The sequence below is a fragment of the Bombus affinis genome, chromosome 6 (assembly GCF_024516045.1).
Source record: "Bombus affinis isolate iyBomAffi1 chromosome 6, iyBomAffi1.2, whole genome shotgun sequence".
NCBI classification, from domain to species: domain Eukaryota; kingdom Metazoa; phylum Arthropoda; class Insecta; order Hymenoptera; family Apidae; genus Bombus; species Bombus affinis.
The window spans coordinates 11,439,501-11,461,624 of NC_066349.1; the positions used below are offsets into that span (position 1 = coordinate 11,439,501).

The following is a 22,124-nucleotide window of genomic DNA, read 5'->3' on the forward strand; positions in this document are numbered from 1 at the left end:
ACATAGTGGAACATGAGAAACACGAAACGTGTTGTAACTAGGAACGTTATCGATATGGAGAAGGTGGATGATAATGAGAGGCGCAACGATGGAGAAACGAGAGAACGCTTCCGCAAACGGTCCGTGCCACTTCGTTTCTAGACCAAAAAACCCGGCCGTTAATCGCATTCTACGTACTCTCGTTCACGGTACACGGCTCTGTGGGCGTTTATTAATTCGAGCGCGATTAAATTTGATTTTCGAACGTCAATTACGGGAAACGAGCGCAGCGGTCCGTTCTACTTCGTTTATAGAGTGAACGCAAACAATCAGCTGATCAGAGCGTCTCCAGTTGGTAGTTGTACGTTTCTCCTATACATATTTCGCAGGAAAAAATACTCGATCCAGCGGGATCGTGTTATGCAACGTGATTCCAACTTTTCTGTGGCCGAACTGTGCCAGCATAATCTACAAGTAGAATTAAGGAAAAAGCGTTGTGTACGTATTTAATTAGATTGTTCGAAACATTCGTAACATTTTTGATCGCATTTGGTAGCGTTCAAAGAGGATTACTCATCATGAAACTTCTGCTAAATATTTAGACGCTACCTTTAGGATAAATATCGTTGCTAGTTGGAAAGAGAAAGCGAAATTGATTAATTATTATCGTATCGTATTTATATTCGTTTATTTGCATTATGGCACTTATGCCTATTGCAATGATTTTGTGTATGTGATCGCTTTTTACATTTTGTTTTTATCTTAGTTTGTACCCCGAAGCTAAATCTTAATACATCGTTCAATTATGTGTTACCCGATTATGCGATACGTGTGTTATGTATTAGATTGTTCCGAAAGTTTCTTTTATAAAGAAATAATAAATTTGTATTATTCTATTGGATTATCAATGATCCATTTTGTTCTATTTATTATATTTGTTACATTTCATCTTTTGCGATTCTATTTGTTAGAAAATAGAAGTATGTACATCTGTATTGTACGAGCGAGGAATGAAAGAGAAGAAGACAAAAGGAAAACGCCATGAGACGAGCGCATCGCGTATGCGTCGAATGAATGAATGTGCAATAAAACAAATTCATTCCTGTTTGAGAAGTACAAGAGAATAGAGCGCTGTTCGTTAATATTTCAAGTTATTATATTATACATAAAATAGTTATTCTGTTCTAAATAAATTTTGTATTTAATAAAACGTTATGTAATATTACTTTAACGTTATTGTTCCGATAGAACAAAATCGATCATACGAATCAAAATAAATTTCCTTCTATTGGAACGAAAAATGGATCGTACATGATTCGATAAAATAATACAAAACAAAAAACGTCCTGCCTCTATTATTATAAAACAAGAGAAACTTTCGAGGCAACCTAACATAATTTTTATTTCCTATACACATCGCATTGATTAGTAGGAAACAGTCAATTTTCTGTGTCTGATATTCGAAAGCGCGAAAGTTTATTAATAGGGATATGGATGAGCCTGCCGATGTGCGACTCCCTCGTGGATTTTCGTCAAACTTTCCTTAATTATCTGGTTGCGACGCGCGTACGACGAGAAAATCAAGGAAAACGGATGATCAGGTCGCAATGACCTTAGAAAAGATAAAATACTCTGCAAGATTAAACTTCGTATCGGGGCAGCATTTTTTTTGAAAAACTTCTCTCCGCATTTTCTGACAGTAGTCGGTGAATAACTGACGCACTGTATATCTTCTACGTGTCAGTGTTTGGTATCTCGTTTCTGCTCGTTCTTCTTTGTTTTCTCTATTTGTTGAAAGCTCTGAATTCCGCTTCACGCCTCCTTTTATAAAGTTTGCCAGTTGCCATATTTGTTGCTCGGTCGTTATTATTACTATTTCGAAATTGATTAATTAACGAGCTCTCGTTTCCCAACAAGACGACATTGGCCGTTAATTAGAATGTGCAATTTCATTCGTCCCATCCATTGGATATCGGTACGTGCATGGTTATCACGGGTTGTTTGTTCTTATTTTAATCCGATCTTTTCAGTGGTGGAAAATCGGATAGCCGTACAAATACTAATAACTCGCTGAAAAAGCTATCTTCTCGATGATGAAAAATTGGATGGTCGTGAGGATGTTAATAATTACTCGAAGAAACTTATTGTTAAAAAAAAAAGACTTGACGCTATAAAATACGAAAGGTCAACTATATTTGCTCTATCTATATTTATGTGACGTTCATCGAGATAATTTATCGTGAAAGATAATTTTAATGACGCTTGTAAAACGATAGCTCAATCCTTTTACGTTTTTCCAATCTTCCCCATCGGGTTCGTACTTTACTAAACGTACGTTGACGAATTTCCGATCTTTCGATCGCATAAAATTTCTTCTTCCTTGGGATGTAGTTCGATGGGAAAAATTGGAAACGCCTTGTATAAGAATCTGTTCGAAGTGTGGTTAAACTCGAGGGAAATTGGTTCCCTGAGCGATGCACACAACGTCGAGCTGGCTGGCAATAATTTGCGTTACGTAAGCGCATCTCGCCAACTCGTTTCCTCCAGCCGTACTTGATTCACTTTCCATATTTCGCCTGGAAGGTTGACCTTCCACTGGACTTTACGCGAATGGCTCGAATTTAAGCTCGAGCATCGAAGGTTGCCACGTAATAACTTCCAGATACATACATGCATACATAAGCACGTACTTGCATACATACATATATACGTGACCTAAAAGATCGTCCTTCGTGTCCAAATTCTCAAATTTCACAGCAAAGTTTTATTTTCCTCGTGCTACTTTACGATTGTTCGCGTAGAGAGACGCAGGAACGTGTAGACTATATTTCTACGCGATAATTTATATATTCATAATCTACCTATATAATTTATTCCACGCTATATCTGTAATTCATATTAACTTTCGTATTTTAACATTAATTTTAAGAATAATTGTATATATATCTTTTTTGAATATAACTGCATTCTCATTTTTAGTATAAACGTCTTCATCATTTTCCATGTATTTGTGATATAAACAATATATAATATTCGATAATTTTTTATTATGTATATATACATATATGTAAATCTATTTATTAGAATATATATCGTTGTTTTAAGTCAATAACAAAATATTAAAAATCTGTGAAATATAAGGTATGAAAAGAACGAAAAAAGAGGTTCTAGACTGTTCTAGAGTGGCCAGAGTGTCAGTCGAAGACCGCAGAGGCGTGCATTATCGAGCAGCCGCGTTGCTTCCACTTCTCAGGCTAATGGCCATGAACTGATTAGGCTGACGAGATCGAGTCTTTCTTTCTATCGTTCGTTAACAGGTAACTACGTACGTATATAGCCCGTTTCAATCGAGGCAAAGGTTAATTTTAGCGATTGACACTACGCTCTCTAATTGCTCGTTAATCACGTTTCTCGATAGAGCAATCGCCCTTGAATAACCTTTCCGTAGTTCTGTCCATGTTTGTATTATCTTTATCATCGGGAACTCTCAATGCCTAGATAAATTATGATTTATGGCAATACTTTACGAGTATATTGCAACGATACGAATTTCTTTTTTTAAATTTATTTTAATATCGTTTGCTAAGGTAATTTTTTGTCTACAATTTATCTTTATTCGACTAATTACAACGTATAATTCGATCGTAATCTAAATCGATCCAATCGATACGAAGAGAAAGAAATAATTCTATTTTCAGGAGACAGGTTTATTAAAATTTCGATTCCTCGCAAGGTAGATATTTGGTGAAAAAAGAAGAGGAGAAAAAGGTAAGCATTCCTTCGCGAGTTTCGAGACCGTACAAAGTTTCATATTCGAGTTCCGCGAATGTAAAAACCAGGTCTCATCCTTGCTTTTATTATCCGCTAATTTGAAATTTCAAATTTCCTTCGTCGATGACTTTCGAGTGTTCTTTTAAAATGGAATATTAGGTCGGTGCATACCAAACAGCGCCTTCTACGATAAAAGTTTAATTCCCTTCCAACATATCGTATATTTAATCGAAATTGTTGAATCATATGCAACTTATCCTTATTTTTCATTTTCTCAGGGACCGTCTTATTTCATTATTCCAGACTCGCAAGGACGACTCTTTGAAGCATAATTTTGCAACTCAAAAATCTCTTACAACTGAACTCTTGCAATTTCTTCGCTTATAAACCTCGTTAATATGATTTACGCGCTAAAAAATTTCTCGGATGAAGTAGGAAACGACCCCCAAATGCTAATTTCACCGGAAACCTTCGTGGTATTTTTTCCAAATTTTCGCCCAAGGAAATCGCACGAATATTCCGGTCGCGATAATAGAGCGTCCTATTTTTATCATGAATCTTGCCAACATCGAATATTTCGATTTCTACAATAGCAAATTTCTTCTTCTTTGATAGAATTGAAGATCAACGATGGGACAAGATCGAAGGCGCGATATCGGCGCGGCAAATTTAAATTTCCAGCGAACCACAAGCGCCAATCTAATAAATGCAAGGAAGATAAAGATGGAAGAGCGGTCTATGCTCCGTATTACAGGCACGAACGTTCCGACTTCTCTTCCGCGTTTTCGCCGCAAAGAAAAGATTAGTTCCGTTCGCAACAAGTGATCGTTAACACGTTCGCGGTCATGTAGGTCACGATAGTTGTTGCGCAGGAGTTCACGTACCACATGTAGGTCGACATCGACACAGTGTGAACCGGACAATCTACTTATCGCTGCTTCTGAACAAACAACGTCGCCCACCTGAGAACCTACTCGTCTCGAGCAATTCTCGTAATTGCCCAACGAACGCGAGCGAGTTTGTACGTTCAACGCCATCGATGGTCATCATATATATAACAAAAGATAAACTAAATATTTTGGAACTATTAAAATAAGATGAGATTTTACAAAATCTCTTAAATTTCTTCAATTTCTTCTTATTATTATTTAATTATAATTATAGATATAATATGTAATTTCTTGGACTAACAAATTTTCGACGATGGTAACGATTTACAATGGAGGACACTCAACGTTCAAATTCAGAAAATTATGCAGCTTTGAGCATACGCGAAGGATATAACTTCGCTCTGCCGGGGTGAAATTGACCCACGGAGGTCCCTTTATTTTCCGATCTCGCGTTATTCCGTTAAAAAGAGTCTTCCGATAAAAGTTACTTCTTTTAGTTAGGACTAACATTTGGTAAAAGATCGATCGACGTTACAGCGAGTTGTAAGGGAAAATCGGAAAATAATTGGATTCTTGTGGCTCAATTTAAACCTGGGCGGCAAACAAAAATTCTGCATCAAGTTTCATAATTTTTTACGGGTCAGGAATCTATCGCCGGAGTAAAAGTGCACAGGTGCAATATTTTAAGACGACAACCAAAAAATAGAGAAAAAGGAAACACGCGTATTGTGCAACAGGTAGAAAGAAGACAACACAGAGCACATATTAATGGAAGGTGTTTTATACGAAGAAATGAGAGCAGCGCGTTTGAGGAGAAGAGAAACAGTGGAAGAGACAATGTCAGTATAAACTGAAGACGATGCAAGAAGACTACTTCATTACGTACAAGAAACAGTGAAAATATGAGCATTGTGCAGAAACGAATGAGAGAAGCTCAGGGACACAGGACTACAGCGAACACTCATTTGCTTAAGTACACATACAGTACTAAGTAGCTGCGGATCTAAGCGACAGATTATGGCAGCTATTACAAATCGGTACTATTTTATAACGTTTTCCGTAAATGCAAGCAGCGTTAATGAGTTCTATAATGTAAGTTTACTTAATTATAGTGTACTTACTTAATTATGACAATAATAAAATAATACTTAAGCGAATGTTATAACGCAAGTGTTAAGTATTTAAGGCAAGCAAATATAAATCTGATTAGGTAAATTAAGTAAAATCGAAAGACAAATAGAAATAAGTAGAAAGTAAAGATAAATAGAAACACTTAGCTACGTGAACTTAAGCTAAGCAATGTTTAACGATAAGAAACGACGAAAAGTGAGATTAAAGTGAATGTAAACCACCCAACAATATACAACGTATAATTGATAAATTGTAACATGCGATAACATGTACTACGATAAAGAATACTATGTAACATTTTACGAAAATAAAATCTTATGGTGCAGTATGTATACTACAAGAAAACGAAGTTACTCACGGCTTTGCTTCACTTGCTGTTACAAACTCTACACAAAATATACTCTTACGTATGAACAAAACAAATAGAAAATAAAGCAGAACAACGATCGTAAATTAATCTAAACTCTATCAGCTGTTCGTACAATCAACCAGGTCTATCCTTATAATTTATATTATTATCTATCTACATAAATCCACATCTTACGTATTGCCCCATATCTTCTTTGTTATCGTATTTCCTCCCCTGATTTCTCAGTCCAACTTTCCTCTATACATTCCCCTTGCTCCTTCCTTCTTCTTTGGCCTAATTGCTTTGCCCACTCCAATTTATAGCGCAATATATTTCAATCTATTGCAGCTCCCACAGTAAAATATATAAGAACGCGTTATTACGAATATCACCATGCTATTTATTATAGCACTGGTTGGAGGATGATAATTAATTATCTGTTGTTTATCGTGTCGATTTACCCCGGTTCGATAATGCTATTCTTTTCTGCTCCTGTCACAACGCGATATCATCGTGCAAAGATTGGATTTCTTACCAACATCGGACGTATTTTGTTATTGATATTTACCACCTTCTGTATATTTTTTACTCGCGACTATATGTACTTTCATTTACGATTTTATATATTTTATATACTTTCAATTCTGAATTACTACTTATTTATATATTTTGTATACATTTTTCATTGATTTTGTATATTTTCGTTTGCGATTAACAGAGCTGCGAAATTCGACACATTTAGGGGAAATTAAAAAGCGCGCAGAGGTAGGAGAACGCGCGTAACACGCAAAACTCTGTAAACTACGGAAAAGCAGGGAATGATATTTCGTAAGCGAAACTTCGATTCTACGTGTTTCTTTCTATCGTCCGGCGATTCATTTCGATCGAATACGGCGTTCACGCGCACCGATCTCCTATTTGTATAGCGATAAATGAAATTAAAGAAGTTGTACATCCGAATTCCATTTACTGGAACGAAATCTCCGTTAATTCGGTTGGACGTGCTTCTGCCGACTGAATTCAACTTCTGCTAAATGAATAAAAAATCATAAATAGACGGACAGAGCCTATGAATTTGCATTATACGGAACCGATGAATTCAGACGAACGAGGAAGCTCCGCTGTACGTTCAAGCGATTCTCGACTGTCCCTTACACGAGATCGTGAATTGTTTGCACAATAATTGCATAATAATATCACAGCCAGGCATCCTACTGGTCGATCAAGTAGAACAGGTTTCAAATCCTATATTGTCCACTCAAGCATCTGTCGATCGATATCGAATCGAATGGCTAAGGTCGTCCGGTAAGAAGTTGTTAAAAAGTCCGACAGGGAAAAGAAACGGTGCGATTTACGTGGTTAAAAAAGCGTGCACGTAGAAAGGTTGTCTCGATAGCGGAACGATTTTATTTACTACCTCGAGAGACGTTCACTCGGAGGGGCCGGCGAGTTGTTTCAACGTGAAAGAACTGCTTTGCCATTCACTCGATTCAATGAACATCCTTCCGTAACGAATAATCGACCGATGATAACTGAATACATATTTATCTGTAGCCAAGCAGAATCGTGAGAATCTCGTGGAATCTCGTCTAAAATCGTGTAACATGCAGTTGGTCGTGCGAAAATATCTGCGCGAATGTTTTATATTCAATTACATTCGCCTTGTTAATAATCGCTCGTTATACATTCTGTTTTATTTCCAAACGATTATAGGATAGCGTAATAAATATTCATTGACATTATCTGGCCGAATATTTTACGCTTGATTTTCAATGTACACGTATAGTCGTTCCATGTACGTTCTATATTTTATTTTCGGGTTAACCAGAGACGGGAGGAAAAATTGAGTCGCACAGGTGAGAAGCGAATTACTTCGATTGCGTAGGATTGTAAGGTAAACGTCACTACAGGATAGAATAGCAAATATTAATTGGCGAATATCTGGCTGAATATTCGATGCTTAATTTTCAAAGTATAAATTGTTCGCTATGCATATATCGTATTTTATTTTCAAATTAGCCAGCCGTCAGGAGAAATTGCCTCTCACAAGTGAGAAGCAAATTACATCACCGCGATCACGAAATCAACGATACGCTGCGAAGAATAGAACGGGAAGAAACCCGGTGGGGAATATTAGGGAACAAATGACTGAAAAACTAATTTAACAGGATAAAATTAAAGTCTACGTATAGCGAAGCTCACAGAGATATTAAAAATTAAATGAATTAAAAACTAAGGGCATTCTGTCCGGAGGAGTACTATATCAGAAACAATATTAAGTCAAATTAGAAGCAGAGAAACGTCAGGAAACGGATAAGATTGACAGTTATAGAAACTAGAACGCTGAAGTAAAATTTAAAATACGCTGTACCTATGTTACGATATATTGTGTCGTGTTATCTATGCTACGTATCACGTTACATTGTGTTGTTCCATGGTATGTTATCTAGCTATATACATCGTGTTATATTCTGCTATAATTTATTATATTACGCCGAAAATTATACCCTTGTACGTACTGCTAACAGATATTGTACCAGGCTTTAAGCCGGACTACAATAAAGTGATGATAATAATAATAATAGTAATATTTCTTTTCTAAATCCAACATTACAGAACCGAATGATAAACGTTTATTGAGAATTTCTGAAATTTCAAATTCGATTCCCAGAATATAATTGTTCGTTATCGTATCCTAGGCCGTTTTTTTATCGACTAGTCCCAAGAATTTCATCGTCGAATGGAACGTAGAAAAAATACTCGAGAACAAATTTCAATTTCTTATCTTATTATATCGCTTTAAACTAACACGAAATACACACGCGCCTCTAATACGTCCGAATAGTTCCGTGACCAGCCGTGCATATACACTGTTGCTCATGATTATTCGAACGACTTGAAAGGTCGTTGGACATCGCTCGAATAATTGAAATTTGAGACACGTAAACACACACAATTTCTAACCAGCGATACAATCAGAGAACGATATTCTTTGTTCGAAGAAAGGTTCGTATATAGGTTTTAACAGTGGCAACGAACCCTTATTTAACTTTTATGGCACGAGCCAAGTATTAAAGCTGTATCGTTCGAATAATTATGGCTGGTAATATAGTGGGACATAAGTATGTAATTTGAAGAGAGCGAGCGAATCGACGGCGCGTCTCAGAATGAAAATACAAAGGGAACAGAGAGCATCTGTGTGTGTGTTTCGTAACGAGCCACGCAATCGGATGCAACAATAATAAATTAAATAATTAATAGTAATCAGAGTTAGGATATAGGTAGGTTTATTAATAGTAATAGCAGGGGATAGGCTAATTGATAGTAATAACAATAAGTGTATTACATTCGAGTCGTACATTCGAATTAAAAATTAACAGAAACTTTCTCGCGCAAGGAATAGTTGGTACGATCATTTTAAAGCACATTTTCTTTAGAAAAAGGCACTTTACGCTGTTGAAAAGTCACGTTGTTCGTTATATACAGGGATGTATAGGGAAAAAATATTATCAATGGTTCAAAATGAACTACATATTCATAAAAATATCTTCTCGACGAATGCAAAAATGCACGTGCATTCTGCGGTTCTATTATCTTTTTTTTTTTTTTTTTTTTTTTTTTAGTGGCAACCTTCTTTTTCTTTTGGGGCGCGCCAAATCCTCTCGACATTCTACCTATTGGTTGGCAACTAAGTGACTGCGGATTTTGCCATTAGGTGGTATCGACAAAATCCGCAATCGCTTAGTTGCCAACCCAAAGGCATCAGTATAACATGGTCGAAGACCGATTAGTTCCAAAAGATGTTCTAACTTTAATTTCGTGGAATTTATCATACGAAAGAAGAAGGAAATATTCCCTAGAATTAAAGTTAAGATTATTTACAACGATAATTTTCAATTGTTTATTTCTACTACCTTTTGCCCCGGTCTCCTCTACCATATAATGATAACAAAGATAATTATAATAATAACAAGAATAACACTTTATATCACATCGTCGTTCACATTTTGCGCTATTTACGACGTTCACTGCTCGTGTATGAAAATTTCAAAAATATCGCGAACTTATATACGATTCGAGAAACGAGTTTTTTAACTCATCCTGTTACTCCGTCCTCTTCAGGATAAGAATTCAGGACACGGATTCATTCGACTTCAAATCAATTAAATCTAGATCTACGTGCGTGATAAATATTTCTTTTCACTTTCGCGCCATTCGTTTCGTCTCTCTCGCTGGTACTACTGAAATTCGTTTTGGTTCACTAACCGACCGTTTTCTTTCCTGGAGTCGGCCAGTACGCGCCACGCGTTTCGTGCTTTCACTCGTTAAGCGATCGCATTTTTCCTTCTTCCTTTTCCTTTATTTCTTTTTTTTTCTTTCTCTTTTACTTTTTTACTTGTTATGACGTAAGGTGTTTTATGGAAAAAGTTCGTTCGTTTGCCAATCGAACTGACACAATTGTCTATCCATCGAACTATAATCGCTCAGATTTGTATGGCTGTACAAGAGATTCGAATGCACATAATATGAAAAAGATATCCAAAATAAATAAAGTGTTCTTTATTATTATCATTCGTTCTCTTCGTCCATTTCTTTTTCGATTTCAATAATAACGCTCGTCGCAAGAATGCCAAACTTGTAAATTAAAATTTGCAACCTGAAGCCTAAATCCTTAGGACCTAGTTACCCGATCTGTGGTGACATTCCTTTGGTAATATCCAAATTATAGCGCTTGCTACAGTACCTGATAGGTAAAACAATTTTCCATGTAATTTCAATTCTCTTGATTGTTATTCCCAGAACAATAAAATTGCACAGAAATTCGCAGTAAAAGTACAAATAGTAGGACAGAAGATGAAAATAGTAGGACAACCGTATCCGATATGGGACACCGTAATATCTCGACAAGTAACTAACAAAATTAATAGGCAACGGCGTAAAACACTTAACAGCGTGTAAGGAAAAATCGTGCAAGCCCGAGCTCGCAAATCCGCGAATTCTTTTAACCAAGACAAATCGAGAAATATTACCTTTGCACGATTTATCATGGAATTTTCTCCGCCATTGAGAGGCGATGTTTCCTTTTTCACGAATTTGGACTACGTCGATGAATAAGCTTCCTTTTCCCCCTGAAAAGCTCGTTTCTCAGCACTTGCAGTCTATTCTACGCTCTTCGACTGTATCCCCGGAGACTGGACAGTCAACAGGTATTTAAAACCAACCGAAATATTCCATGCGATGATACTAATACTATAGAGATCAGAATTATAGTGATCTTTATTTAGCTCGTCTCGATTTACATTTCGATTCGGTGCACATTTATCGAATTATGTAGATGCCACGACCTTTCGCCATCTTTCGCGCAACTCGAATATTCGAATCCTCGCAGAACCTGTCGGGTTTCTCGGCGACGAACTTTTCCATAGGATTTTTTAATCGGCCAAAGACTTAAAAATCGAAACGAACTTGCCGAGCAACATTTAACAAGCGCGTAATATTTCGTTAAAAATGAACGAGCAGATCTAAAGACACTTCGAGTGGCATTTTTTAGCCTGATACGTTCAGAGACAATTTGCCCGGTTGAGAGGTAACAAAATTTCTAATTTTATTAAATTCCTTCGAAATCCGAACGATCCTTCCAACCAATCGATATTATATCTAATACATCGATGAACATTCCCTACTACTCGAGCGTGCAACGTAAAAACACCTTCATCGCGCTTCGTTTACAGCATCTATTACTTTCTTTACTGTTTCATTTATCGGTAGTCAACATTTTTATGGGATACCGCAGCAAGTACGTAAGCGCGAATTCGCCAATATTCTCTGGTCGCCAACAGTTGCAAGATGAGAGACGCGAATCCGCGTCTTCGGCAAAGTGTCGATATATTGGATGGCAACTAAGTGGTTGCGGATTTTATCATTAGGTGGTAATGACAAAAGCCGCAATCGCTTAGTTGCCAAACCGATACTATCGAACATAACATAACAACATCGAATATTTACGAAAGAACAGAGAAACGAGGATGTTGAACGATTGGAAGTTTCCACGGAGGAAGATTATTCGGACAGGTGCACGCATATAACCCGATAAACTGTAGCTGCAAATTAGAGCGGCGAACGCATAGTCGAATTAATCCAATTTGCCAGAGTCTGTAACGAGATTTGCGCGTGCTGGAGGGACGGGCGATAATATAAACTCGATCGTCGGAAACCGGTCTGAAGGGGATTAAAACTTACGCCCTGCTTCGTCGTGGTCTTCGCAGAGGAATCTCCGGCTGACGAATAATTCCACTTCTTACGAATAAATTCCTTCTTTTCGAAGTTTGTCCGCGGCTCGACCAGCAGCGACCGTTGAAATAATCGCGTCTGCCGTTGAAACGTCGAAGGAGAATGAGACGTTCGGTCGGGCGGAAATTGCCGCTCGTTTCTCCTCCGCGGCATAGATAATCCTAGCATAATCTACTGCTTATACGCGCGACGTGATTTCGACATGACGCGAACCACAAATACCACGCGACACTCGCTAAGTTGTTCGGACTATTCGGTTGGCAACTAAGTGATTGCGGGTTTTGTCATTAGGTGGTAATGGCAAATCCCGCAATCACTTAGTTGCCAATCCAGTAGATTTTTATAATTCCATGTTCACGTGAATTTTGCTATTTACGATATACACGAGCAGAGAAACGAAACTTGTGTAAGCTGAAATTATTTCAGTCGTTGAACGCTGTAAGGAACATACCGCGGTTATGTTTGTCGTTTATTAAACGTTCAGAAGATCGATGGTGACTTGCAAAAATGTACGAACATCGACAATGATTTTTTGCGTTAACAGGCAAAAATAGAGGAAATGTTTCCTAACTAAAAGTCTATGTTTCTTAATTTATAGTATCGTTCGCATACTTTCATTATTCCGTACTTTTGCACGAAAGTTTTACGCGTTCGATGCACGTGTGTTGCATAGCGAACGTAAGCTTTTACGTATCCAGCGAACTTTTATTTTGTCTTAACTGTTATATTATTATATTATATTATTTTGTCTTACTTCGTACCTGTAAATAATTTCTTTAAAATGGTCGAGCAGGAGGACTCGCGCAGGAAAATTCCATGAAACAGAAAGTTAATTGCCAATAGAAAAGTTGAAGAGATTTTAAACTATGCGAAGAAGACTCGTACAGCCAGTGATTAACAAGGAATATCGACAGAATGTTATTTTAGAAGACAGTGGCGGTGACGATGAAAATTTCAAAATCGCGAGAATGATATTCCCGAAGGAACCTAAACCCACTCTTTGCACGTAATCCCGGACTTTCTCTGATCATTTGTTCCCAACTTAACTTACACGTTACACAAGAATTACCTAAATAAATGGTCCGCGATTGCGCCACTTTCTCCACTTTGAAAAGAACTTTGCTGGTGATTCGATCGACTATCTAACGTTATTTGTCACCGTAACTTCTACCTAATCTGATCGATGTCACCGACGAGAAACTTTAGGCCAGTTGGCTGTACGTACAGTCAAACGTACGAGTCTTCGTCCGTCCTTTAAAACAGAATAAGTTTGTTGGAATCGGACCAAACGATTTTTTGGCCAAGTTAGAAGGATCGGTTTACCGGACGACGCGTCTGAAAAGAGTTTGGAGAAAATTACGAATCGATGGAAATCGCGATGGATGAAGGCCACTTTTTGCGACTTCTTTGCTCGAGCTTGTAACGAAAACTTCAAAAATACGTTTGCAAGATTTATGCTCATACTTCATTGGTATCGGTCAACGCTGCTGATCATCTACCTGCTCGTTGATTTTAACAAACGATTAAAAATGATGGAAATCGAGGTCGAGCCACGTTTTCGACTTATTTCCACTGGCGGAACAACCTCTCGTCGATTATTTACTGCAGCCCGGACTTTAGCCACGTTCAAACATAGTTGATAAATTGTCGAACTAGATTTTCTAATTAATTTTCTGACTAAGCGGACGAGCAAAGAAATTACTTTAGATTCCCATGTTTACACGAGCAATCGCCTTACGCCTGCTTGAACGTGTTATCAAGTCGCACTCGGTATATCGCGACACGAATCTTCGAAATTTTCCGTGTCATCCTCTGTACAGTTAGCTATGGAACGCTGGTTTAATGTAGGTTCGGATAAAAATCCAAAGGAGTGGCCAGCTGAAAGTCCCGCAACGTTAACGGGAGCTTCATCCTTGCGATAACCAAGCAATTAAAAACAAATTTAACTTCGTTCCGTGCGACATAAAGCGAATAGGAGGACAGTCTGGTAATAATTGGTTGTCACAATAACGAATCGTCTGGCCGTTACTAACGAGACGCCACGTTTGTTAATTGTTTCCTCCGTGCATCCGTTCTCCGTACTTTTGCTCGTTTTGCCAAACGTTCTACACTGTCTCCCTCCCCACACGAATGTATTTTTATCAGCCACTTGATCACAAGACTCGCAAACACTCTACGATGAAATACTAATTGATTGTGCTGATGATGTTCTCTTTCGTGGGTAGCAATATTTTATACGAGTCTCTTAAATGTTAAAGAACCCGACTGCAAATTTCTATCCGCTAACGAATAGCGGAAGGAAATTAATTTGTGGCAATTTGGCCACAAATTGGCCAGGCCAATTAAGATCAAAACAATGTTATTTGTAAGCGGCGAATCAATTAATAAGCTCGGATCAAATAAGGTCAAATCGATCAATTTACGACTGCGAAATTAATTAATTAGCTGAAATTAATGAGCGGAAACAAATCAATTTGTAAGTGACGAATCGATTAATAAGCTCAAATCAATAAATTTGCAACCCCCGAATCAATTCATAAGCATAAATAGATCAATTTGTAGGTGTCGTATCAATTAATAAGCTCAAATCAATCGATTCGCGACCCACAAATCGATTAATAAGCTTAAGTAAATCAATTGCAGCTGTGGAACCAATTAATAAGCTCGAATCAATCAACTTATAGGCGCCGAATCAATTATTATACTCAAATCTATCAATTCGAAAGTATCAAATGAATTAATGACCTCAAATGAATTAATAAGCTCAAATCAATCAATTTACGACCCCCGAATTAATTAATAAGCTTACATAGATCAATTTGTAGATGTAGTTTCAATTAATAAGCTCGAATCAATCAACTCACGACCCACAAATCAATTAATAAGCTTAAATAGATCAATTTGCAGGTGTCGTATCAATTAATAAGCTCAAATCAATCAACTCACGACCCACAAATCAATTAATAAGCTTAAATAGATCAATTTGTAGATGTATCAATTAATAAGCTCGAATCAATCAATTCGCGACCCACAGATCAATTAATAAGCTTAAATAGATCAATTTGTAGGTGTCTAATCAATTAATAAGCTCAAATCAATCAATTCACGACCCACAAATCAACTAATAAGATTAAATAGATCAATTTGCAGGTGTCTAATCAATTAATAAGCTCGAATCAATCGATTTATAAGCGCCGAATCAATTATCATACTCAAATCTATCAATTCAAAAGTACCAAATGAATTAACAAGCTTAAATGAATTAATAAGCTGCGATCCATCAATTTACGACTGCCAAATCAATTACTTAACTCAAATCAATCAATCTAGAACTCCCAAATCAATTACTAAGCTCAAATCCATCAATTTGCAAGTTCCAAATCAATTACTACACTCAAATCAATCAATTTAGAAGTGACAAATCAATTACCATGCTCAAATCGATCAATTTCCACGTGCAAGGTCAACGTTTCAGACAAACCTTTTTTTTTTTCTTAGATAGGCTTCGTTTTTTCACACATCTGTCCAAGCATACGTACTCCTAATCCTTACGAGAGCTACTAACATGACGCGATTATACAACAAGTGTATAAATAAATTTGAAGCTTCCATATTGGGAATTTTTGATATATACAGGATGGGTCACGTAATAGTTTCCGGTTGTAACTCCGTTGCCAGTGCAGTCACGAAAAAATATCAAAGAGGAAAGTCGAATGGTTCAAAGAGTACTATGTCCGCACGACCACGCTTTTGTAGGCATACAATGGTGCACGTGCAATCAACTAGTGCATTATTTTTTTAAATGAATATGCATATTTTTTTACGTAGGTAGATTCTCCTCTAGTCGATCCACGACGTAAAAAAGTATCGGGGATACAATGGTAAAAAAAATTATTAGTCGTCTAGACATTAAAAAAAAGAAAAATACACCTTTATAAAGGAAGATGCTTAAATTAAAAAAAAAGACGCTGCTGGGATTTTCGTAACTGTCGACTTTGATCTGTCCGCTCATGACAAAAACGTCTCGGTATTTATTTGTTATTTAAAAAATAGGATTTATTTAGATCCTATAAGGACATATCTTTTGAAATATCTCGATAATTAATAATTTTTTTATATACCGTATATCTTTTATACCCCGACATCTTCTTGCGTAGAATGACAACAGCAATCTATCTAAATGTAAAAAGAACATGCATTTACATTTAAGAGAAATGATACAATCGTCCATCTCATATGCACCACATTACATTTCTTAAAAAATCACTCTCCTACGGACGTCCTACGTACTCTTCGAAGCGTTCATCTTTCTCCTTTGGCACTCTTTCGTAGCTGCACTGGTAATGGAGTTATAACCTCAAACTATCGGTCCATACATCGATGTAACACCGTCCGAAGAATGTCATTAAAAGATACAAAGTTATTGCGAGAAATATAGAAACAGCAGTCGATCATCCGGACTAGGTTTAACCTAACCCAATAATAGGATTAACCTAACCTGACTTAGCACGACGATTTACGTAACTGTGCATACACAGATATAAATCCATTTGCAAATAAAAACAATATCTCTGAATGATATCTAATCGAATCAATACGTGTCTCCTCTTCTCGTTACAAAGTTTGACGATCCTTTAGATTTAACCTAACCCAACAATACGGTTAACCTAACCTGACTCAGCACGGTTTATGTAACTGTGCATACACAGATACAAATCCATTTGCAAATAAAAACAATGTCTCTGAACAATACCTAATCGAAGCAATACGTGTCTCCTCTTCTCGTTACAAGGTTTGGCGATCCTCTAGATTTAACCTAACCCAACAATACGGTTAACCTAACCTGACTTAGCACGGTTTATGTAACTGTGCATACACAGATACAAATCCATTTGCAAATAAAAACAATGTCTCTGAACAATACCTAATCGAATCAATACACGTCTCCTCTTCTCGTTACAAAGTTTGGCGATCGATCCTTTACAGGAAACAAATAACAAGAATACCGATACAAAGATAGAAAGTTATAAGGTCTTCTTGGAAACGTAAAGGTGACTTTTAGACATCGACCTGAACAGCACCGGTGCTAACAATATTAAAAGAAACTATTATTGGTGTATCATTGACTATCGGCTGCCACTATAAATAGAATATGTTCATCCGTTAATGCCATGTGGCTTTCTATTACAGGCGATCAATGGATCTATGAAAGAGGCAGCGTTCGCGAAAATCGCTCCAACATCTGGCAAGATCCAACACCGGGGAGAAACGGATAAAAGCCTAAAGCAAAAGTATATAATTTGCCGCGTCGCGATACACACGGTTCTTGCTATAGTCGTGTCTCTATAATAACTCGTAATGTATATGTTTCTGAAAGCGAAAGCTTCTAATGCAAAACGGCCGGTCACGCTTGCGTTCGTGCAAAACCGGTGAGAAAGCAAGGACTCGCTTTCCTCGCTGTTTATTAAAGCGCCACACTATGCTCGATAAATCCTGATTTTTGCAGCTTGGTCAAATAATTAATCCTATCCACGCCTATCCAAGCCGATCTAAGTGAAACAGCAGATTCGAAAGAGAAAACCTATAGAAAACGATCGTTCTCCAACGCTACAATTATTATCGTCTTTCAACCAGTTAATTGCGTTTCGCGTCGAACAAAAACTTTATCTCGCCGTGTTTCACGCGTATACTCGTCGCCATTTGTATCTGTTTACCCACTCAACCTAACCTAACAATGGGGTTAACCTAATCTGACTTAGCACGACGATTTGCGTAACTGAGCATACACAGATGCATGGACTAAGCCCATGAGAAATGACTAAAACTAAATTCCACGGCTGACTGGTTAATATTGGCTTGGCAACTAAGTGATTGCGGATTTTGTCGATACCATCTATTGACCATCTATCGATAGGTGTAATGTTATGGATGTATGATGATAATATATACAGGGTGCGATAGAAAATAAATAAATAGAAGATAAATTTTGTCGGTGAAGGTTCAGTTTTCGAGAAAATCGAAAACTTTATCGAGTATACTGCAATGTGGCTGTATATGTATGTCGGGTTGAGGGTAGGATCGGAGGTGTGGGCGGGTAACGAATCTTCACCAGTATTAGCCATTGTTATGGTGCGATCCAGGGTTTATTGGCACAAGTATGGAGACGATAGATTTGACAAATAACTGCGGCGGTTAGGCACTAAATTAGGCGATGCTAATGACAATAGTCTTAGGTCCGATAACGAATCCGCGGTCAACGGGACGCTTTACTCTTTATTCGTCGGCAACGTCTAGGTCGTACTCCCAGTTAGCACGTGGAGTAAGCACTCTGTCGAAATGATACCTCAGTTGATGAGATCGTACTCGAAACCCTCCCTCCGTCACGGTGACGCTGTTTAGGAAAAAACTGAACCACTCTCTCGCGGCACCAGGTCTTTTACATTCGTGGAGAAAAGTCTTCGTTCGGAGAGTGAGGGAAATTGCCGTTATTGTTAATTGGTCAGTCTCCGGAAGTGTCGTTCGCGGAAAAGACTGTTTGCCTATTTTCGTTAATTAAGGATTAAGGTTTATGACGGGTCATCAGGCTGGCTGAATATATTTTGCGAATATGTCTCGACAACCGGCAATCAACCTACCCAAAAATAGGGTCTGTGTATGACGGGCCACGAAACAGAAACCGTTAGTATGTTTACTGTCGAGTGCCGGTACAACTATTTCTTTTTATGGAGGGCTATAGACTTTTTCCATAACTTTGTTAGACAAAACGTTCGTCCCCTGACCGCGGCTACGTTCGGTGACTGGTTGTCACCTCGAACCCAAACTCATTCCCATAGATTTCAGACAATTCCAATCGGACTGAAGGACGATGATTGCTTAACTACGGCTATGGTAGAATCCAAATTACAATATTAGGGGTTTTTTCCCCCGGTTTCAACGGGAAGGCTCCGGTGTCTCTCCAACCCCGACATGTATATACATAGAATAGCAGACGAAAGAACAATGAAAGGACAAGCGATAGAACAGAGGTACAATTTTATAAAATAGAATTATAACTGACAAAAGCAGGGATGTAATCGAAAAAAGCTGCACTATTGTTACCGATATAGTAGGAAATATTTCGCGCAAGAATCGATTCAAGGAACATCGCGAAACAGCTTTATCGAAAAAATTAACTTTCGACATTTTCGTCCACTAGGAAAAGAATAACGTTCGATGAATTCAACCGTATAAAACAAAGTTCACGCGTTACGTATTGTTACACATCTTAAAAAGAATAATTAATGAAATGTCGATCATTTTCATTTGTCTTTTGTTGCAGTGCGCAGAGCGAGCTAGGTGAAGCTGTTAACGCCCAAGTGTAAATTTGTACAAAAGCCAAACAGTACTCTACTACTACTACTCTACGGTACTGTTTTGTCCAATCGGAATCTTTGTCCACTCTTATATAAAAAAAAAAAAGGATCACCGAGTGAAAGTTGAAAAATGTTTCACATCGGTGCCCTATGAACTTCCTCGTTGACTTTTAAATGCCACGTGACCGCCCACGATTTAACCACATTTGTCAACGAAAAATTTTCGTTCTGCTACTCTGCAAATAAAAATTGTCAACTCTTTTATTAATTTTCATCTGACGATAACTCTTTTTCGAGGAGAGAACGAACGAAAATTGTGGGCGTACAAACCTGGACAAATCTTAGCCCACTTAAAAATCAAAGAGAAGCTTCATGGGGCAACACCGAGGTCAAATATTCTTCATTTTCCTTTGGCGATAATTTTTTCTCTTTTTAAAGACAGACGAACGAAAATGTTAATTCGACAAATGTGGTCAAATCGTGGACAAACGACCACCGCTTCACCCAGCGTTCAACTTAGCAACTTCGTCCAACTGACAGAGTGGACATTTCCAGTTTTAACAAGCAATACACCTTTCTGTCTTTAAAATCTTGAATTCTCGTCTTATGGAGACATTTTGAACGTTATAATCGTCAGTTGCGGTTCCCATTAAATGGAAAGTCACCAGCAATGCCCATTACTCGTTCTTTCCCACCCTTTGCCCTTCAATTTCAAACTCCCTCTTGTCCGTCCTCGGGTATTTGACGCCGAAAGCGTTGCGACCGGATCGAGCGTACAAGGTTCTGTATCGAAAGTGGCTTGTGTCAGCAATAACGTTCGAGGCAATCTCCATCTATTTTTGCCATGTTCGAAATGATCGGCTACACGCGAAAATCACGCACGCGTCAGGGCCACCTGCGACTTTTATCGCCGATTAAAGCGAATTCGTAAACCCTCGTTTCCTCTCTTTATTGGAAACTGGATCAAGCACAACTTATCTCGCTGATCGATTTCACAAGTTAAAGCGCCAACGACCCATAAGGAGACGACTATACTGTGAACGTTCATGCATGGCAAGTTCATTTATTTGTAGGAAATTCTGAAAGTGCAAAATTGTAGTCAATGTGCGTATGATGTGAAGAGACATGTATGTTAGTTATTTATTAATTTATTATTATTATTGTTATGTCAGTTATTTAACAATGATCTAAAGACTGCACTTGGTTCTTCGTAAATTAAAAAAAATAAATCACAACTAGAACATAGCCAAAAACACGAAACGTGAACTTGCAAATAGATACGATGAGAGGAAAATCTCTGGTTTCTCAAACTCTTTGCTTGTCTCTGTTCCGTCTCTAGATACCTGCATATGGAAAAATATGTACCTATAATACGCAGAAAGTGTGTAAAGTATTCAAAGTATTAGGTTGTTCCGAAGGTTTCTCTCGTTTTACAAGAAACGACAGATGCACCACATTTTTGTTTCATATTATTTTATCGAACTACGTATGATCGTAATCAGTTAATTGCCAATCCAATAGAAACAGAACAGAATGCATCGTACGTAATTCGGTAAAACAATATAAAACGAAAGACGTCGCGCATCTATTGTTTCTTTATAAAACGAAAGAAACTTTCGCGACAACCTAATGGAATTCTCGTAATATTCGAAAATTGAAAGCAATTGCCGTTCCAGTACCTCGTTACTTGTTCCCATTAAAAAGATTCTCCCTTAGTCGCATTTATTTACGAAAATACGAGCGCGCGTAACCATCCCCCATTCAGTTGCTAATTGCAAAAATTCGCGAAGAAAACGTTCGCCAAACGATAACCATCCCCCATTCAGTTGCTAATTGCAAAAATTCGCGAAGAAAACGTTCGCCAAACGATAACCAACGCGTAACTTTGGAAACCGTCCGACGACGAGTAGAAACCACGCTCGAGTTGAAATATCGAACGTTAGCGGCTCTACAAAGCTCGATTACGCAACGAAACAAGGAAACTGAGAACTTTGGAGCCGATCATACTTCGTCCGAGTTGGCGAACGAAACGATTCGCGTACCAACGATCATTGCGAAACAAAGTGGAAATCTGTGGCGAGATTTCGCGATTCTGCAAGCTCGGGTCATCGGATCGATACAAACGATCATCGAGGTTGGCTGCTGGAGGATGCATTAATTACCAGTTTCCTGTTTTCGTTCGCTGAACCATCTGATCTTTAACGTGGCGCGATGGCCTTGTTGCCGCGGCGCGGCTAGAAAACGCGTCGCTTTTCAACTGGTATCGATGTAACGCGATCCGTAAATGCGATTTTCAATGGGATTACGCTTTCATGGCGCACGGTAACGCGAGTATCTTTCAATCAGCGAGCGGCAATTTCT

General features: G+C 37.9%; 1 protein-coding gene across 4 annotated transcripts in view; it reads right to left on the reverse strand.

Annotated features, from left to right (window-relative positions):
- The window catches only part of LOC126917548 (uncharacterized), a 42,307-nt gene that overhangs the window by 13,094 nt on the left and 7,089 nt on the right, over nucleotides 1-22,124 (reverse strand). The window lies entirely within an intron of this gene.